This window comes from Bacillus rossius, chromosome 2 (genome assembly GCF_032445375.1).
Source record: "Bacillus rossius redtenbacheri isolate Brsri chromosome 2, Brsri_v3, whole genome shotgun sequence".
Taxonomy (NCBI): Eukaryota; Metazoa; Arthropoda; class Insecta; order Phasmatodea; family Bacillidae; genus Bacillus; species Bacillus rossius.
This window is the reverse complement of record NC_086331.1, coordinates 102,955,953-102,961,952: the sequence shown is the minus strand read 5'-3', so window position 1 is coordinate 102,961,952 and position 6,000 is coordinate 102,955,953.

The following is a 6,000-nucleotide window of genomic DNA, read 5'->3' as shown; positions in this document are numbered from 1 at the left end:
GGTTTCCATGTTTTTTATTTTAACACCATATATATTCACTGTAACTATTTTACACTAATGTTTGATACATGTAACCGATATATTTTGACGATAGCTGACGATTGAAACTCAAACGAACGTCGTAGCTTCTCCGAGTCAAAAGTTATAGGCCTACTAAATGGAAATCTCGAAATGCAGCAAAATGACCTCAAAATGGCGGCGCTTCCCCCTCCACCGCGCGCGATGCGTCACAGTCCTCACTTAGCGTAACGAATTCTTTGATCCTTTGGCTATCCAGTGGTGTGATTACATTTTGGATGCAGATGATAGATATGTAGCTGCAACACCAAACTTATCCCCATACTTTGTTATAATTCGTTTTTTTGAATTGCCTCCCACTATGGAAGCAATTTAAAAGACGTATTCACATCAAAAATGAGAAAGAGAAAGAAGACAGCTGTTTACGGTTCGTTCCGCTAACATTAGTCTTGAACAGCGCGACACATTGCCATATGGCTTTTCTAATATGTTATAAATAAGTTGTGAAATAATAATATAGTATAAAGTCAATAATTTTTAAGTGTTGTATTAAAACACATGTTGTGTTAAAACACATGTTGTGTTAAAACACATTTTGTGTTAAAACATTGTTTTTGATACGATAGGTTAGATGTTACACATCATTTGCGAGTAGGTACTGAAAGACTCGCTCAATTTTTTTTTTATCAATAGAAGCAAAGTTATGAGAAAATCATTTTGCATGAATGTGAATTTGAGTGATTCAAAATGCTGTTCTGGCAATTCTATCAGGCATTATTTTGTATGTCGAGACTCGGTGTATCACATAACCGATGTAAAGGTAATAAGCACCTTAAAACTCAATGTAGTAATTAAATCAATAAGACTTTTTCTGAAAGCATATGAATAATCTAACGTGAAAATGTGATGTGCAAAATTAGGCCTCGTTATGTTCTAGCTCATGTAGGTTATCAAAATGATATGGGTAGACCATCTTAATCTCTCTGATTTGGTAAGGTGCAATTTAGCAACCAACATTGCCAATAATATTCCATTTCATGACATTATAGACTAGATTCAGTTATAGATTGAATAGGTACTAGGTATAATTCGCCTCCTAAATAGAAACGACTTAGGTATGCAATATTAAACTTGTATGCGGCTTCTGTAAAAGAACAGACACGATGGGAATAGCATAAATGGGTGAGTTATCGAGGAAAGGTTAAGTTATACGTCGTGTGTTTTGTTTTACAAGCCTTAAAATACTATCATTGAAATGCATACAGATTTGAGGGGGGAAAGACGATTTTGCCTTGCTTATTATGAGCGATGCTCAGTGTAACTTATGGTCTTACTAATGATGGGTTCGAGCTTATTACGTTACATGTTTTAGATGCCATGTGACAGGGGTTTCCTTGCGTATTTCCATTATCGAGAACAGATCAACATATAGTATCCATTTTTATATAATATCAAAAAATCTGGAAAAATATTCCTGAAGTGTTTGTAGCACATTGCTGACTCATTTTATAATGCGTTGGTTTTAATCATGACGAGCCACCGACTTAAAGATCTTACTGTTGAAGGCATGTGGATAGAGCCTGAAGGAAGAATCTGTCTAAAGTGAATGAAAAAAGAAGTAGGTTTAAGTGTGCAAACCCATGCTAACTTGGCGAAAACAGGACACCATTGCAGTTTGAATGATGCTCCCTGCTGTTTTAAAACCATCTAATAATGATTTTGGTGTATACTTACATGAGAATTGTGTCATTACTTTTCAATCGTGGGCATATTGTTTCAGGCTCAATAGTGCCATTAATACGAACATGCATATTGAACGCATGCACAGAATGGAATTTTTTTTAGATAAAGCAATTTTGGTTTTAGTGAACTTCCTAAGGGAAGTCATTTATTTAACCATCTTACTGTACTCACTAAAGGAAAAGAGACAACTAAACTTGTGAATACAAAAAGTCGGCAACTTGGTTCTTAAAAAAAAGACAATGTCTGGAAATAGCTTTATCATCTAATATCATATAATTCTATTACATCAAATAAAACCGATTGGATTGAAAATGCAAGCTAGCGTGTAAAGAAATGTGCTCAGTGACGGACGCAGGGAGGGGGTACATCCTCCGCCCCCCAAAATTATGAAAAAAATTTGAAAAATATCAGTGAAGACCCTATGTTACTGTGTTAGAAGCCACGTCGCCTACAGCTACTACGGTAGACCCATGTGTCAATGTTTTAGTGTCAATAGTAGTGTAAGCTTTTTTCATATATGTGTTAAAATTTTAATTTTTTTTTGTAATTTTTGTTTAAAATCCCTCCTACCGAAAGAAATTCCTTTATCGCCACTGAATGTGCTACATGCATCCACAATAATATAAGTTCTTTGAATGATTCTTGCAATGGGGAATATTGATTTTAAACTTTTGTTTGACATATGCTATTACTGGTTTACATTGTATGTCGTAGAGAAACCTAAACAACGAATAAAGAGATGAATATACACTAACACGCCTGAAACGAACCAGAATGCTGATGTAACAAGTTAAATGCAAAGACAGCACACAGAATTCCATGGAAGGAATTAGTCGGAAAAATATCTCGGCACAGTCGAAAACAATGTGAGCTACAACGACGAGACAGTTGCAACAAGAACGGTAAATTCAGACAAAAAAATACCTTGGAAAACATAGCGACAAACAGACGAAACCAATGAAGATACTAAACTGATAATCTTGACAGCACAGCGACGCACAGGTGAACTCAACTCGGCGATGAGACTAAACATACCTACATTCTGGACAACACAACGACGACAGCACAGACAAACACAGATTTCCTAAGACAAAATAGTTGCTCATGACTAAACAGATAAATTAACACAGACGAACACAGTAGGCTTCCTAAGACAAAACATTTGTGACTGATATCTGTGCCCTTCATCAGGCACTTAACTTTTGACATCGGCTGATTTTGGCTTATTCATCTCTGTTTCTGTTCTTGAGGTGTCTCCATTACCTATACCAACAATGGCGTGTATCCAAAAATATTTTAAAATACAATAACGTACCTACTATATAATTGTATGGAGTCCGCTATGAAATGGAATATGTGAAAGTATATCCACCTAATATGTCAGCAATAAACAACCCATGAAACAACTAAATCCGAGAAAGTTCATTATAATTCTGCCACTAGCAACGGTAATTTATGTATTCGTTTAGAAAATGAACATAATGTTGCTGAAAAGAAACTCGGAAGTAACAAAAGTTAGTGCGTTCTTCAATATAAGTGTTGAAAAGAGATAAAATTAAAGACGATATTCAAGGAATACTTAACGCAATTCCTACCTCTAGTGAAGTTGAGGTAATTAAGCGGTACACTGCAACCATGAAAGCAACTTTAACTGCAATTATTTTGCAGAATAACTGTATTTCAACTTTTCAGCAGGATGTTCAAAGAATACATCACTCAAACTAAATATTGTACCATAAATAAGACTGTTTTTTTTTTTTTTTTTTTTTTTTTTACCGGACGAAGAAAAATAGATTAACATTATTGAATTTGGAAACCAATTCAAGATATCACAATTACCTATACTGCACAACTCATGTTTTTTTTTGACGTGATAACGTCTTATAAATCGATGAAAGCCGGCTGCACGAACGAAAAAGCGTGACTCATTGTCACGTTCCGCCTGAGCCGAGTGTGCAAGAACCGGCCAACCACCGTGCGAGAAAATCTTCTATAATATCAAACAGGTTACGGCGGGCTTTTTAAAAGCAGCAATTTAAAAATTTTGATTTATTTGTCCAATTTCGTCATTTCAAATTAACAATTTATTGACATTGATTTGATTTCAGTTTATTTCTATAACTAATGGTTCGTGATTATATTTAAACAAATTATTTAAATTAAATTCGCAAAAACTGTAAATAATATTTGAAAATTAAAAAGTATGCGATTTTTCATCAATGTTTTTTCTTATGACGTTATCACGTAAAATTATCGTCCGTAAACCGACTTTACAGACAACCAGGGGCGCAACAACAGGGGGGGGGGAAGGGTATTTTGCCCCCCCTCTGAAACCTTGAAGTGGGGGCAAACGGGAACAAAGAAAGTGCGATGATTTAAATTTTTAGATGATAAAACTTGAAATACAAATTTTCCCGGGGGAATCGATCATTCTTTATAAAAAGGTATATTGCCCCCCCCCCCCCCCTTTTGGAAATTTAGTTGCTGCGCCCCTGCAGACAACCCCCCCTTTTTTTATACGAGGGTTATTTTTTTATCAACCTCCGATCGGCTGTAATAAAAAAACGGAAATGAATTGGGAAATTATTTTAATGTCAAAAAAAACGTACATCTTTACTCTATTTTTCCACATAATCACCGTGCAGATTGAGACATTTGTCGTACCGATGCACCAGCTTTCCAATACCCTCTGCATAAAATGATGCCTCCTGCCTATTCAGCCACGTTTTAACAATGCTCATTCGGCGATGGATTTCTGCTGCAGTGTGCCCTTCTGCCTGTAAGAAACGGATGACTCCACACTCCACGCAGCTCGCATTTCGCCATACAGTTTATTGTTGCAGCCATGTTGACATTCCCATAACCAAGCTTCAACTGAGGTGTGAGTTGGCCGCTCCACATGGTTGGGGGAAGGGGGTAAACACTACGAGACGTGTCGATTCGTGTACGAGCGATTAGGGTATCGATTAATGGGAATGCCATGGAGAAATGAAACTGTAATCACACTGCAGGGCACTGTTAAAACGTGGCTGAATAGGCAGGAGGCATAATTTTATGCAGAGGGTATTGGAAATCTGGTGCATCGGTACGACAATTGCCTCAATCTGCACGGTGATTATGTGGAAAAATAGAGTAAAGATGTACGTTTCTTTTGACATTAAAATAATTTCCCAATTCATTCCCGTTTTTTTTATTACAGCCGATCGGAGGTTGAAAAAAAATAACCCTCGTATTATATACAAATATATTTAACATTTTAGACTTGTGTTTTTATATCTACGTAATTTGACTTTTTTATGTGTAACATCTTAGCTCTCAGTATACAGCATTTGGTAGGAGTGATTTCGTGAATTGAATGGAAGTCGAATGAAACGGAAATGTGCTGTCATCTGTGGCGGATGGCGCGAACCAAAGTTGACAAAGGGAAAAGAAGATTTTGTAGTATTACGGTAACTGTTTAATGAATTTTAACAAGATGGGAAGTATTGTTTTAAAAAAATTCCTTGTCAAAAATCAGGCCCAAAGCTGTGGTTTACTATTATTTCAAGTCTTTTTCGCTTGTATCGGAGCCATTTCATTATATAGTGTAACCTTTTACTCTGCAAATAGAATGAGATACCTAAAGGTCGACGTAGCTGCACCGGCAACGAATTCTCGGCGGGTATGGAAACTACGTGTACTTCGCATTAAACAATGTAGCTCAAAACACCATTTTCCTATATTTATCACGTTCGGTATTATTTTAAAGAATTTTACGTTAAATTTCGTATCCGAATTTCGTATTTTAAGTGTATTTGCAACTTGAGATTACATTAATTTGCTCGTTACCGATGTTAGATGTTACACATCTCTTGCGAGTATTGAAAGGCTCGCTCACATTTTTAAAATAAATTTTATTCTTTTTAGCAAAGAAATAAAAGTCCCCTCAATTTTTTCGTGTGTTTTCTTTATGTATGCGCACGGATACTGGGGGAATCAAAGGTGATTGTAAAGGTGTAAGGCATGTTTCAATTGTTTGCGCACATATAACGCCGATGTGTGATGTGCGATTTGGATCATGTAATTTACATTCGATGCTCACAGGAAATTTTGGAGCTAAAATGTTATAACAATGATCTAGGACGTAGTGACATATTGGCTCCTGTTGCCACGGCGTTATCCTTCGGCTCATCGGCTTACCTCGGATGCACTCGGCTTTTGTGTCACGAGTTGCATTCCTGCCGTTTAACTCGTGGCGCC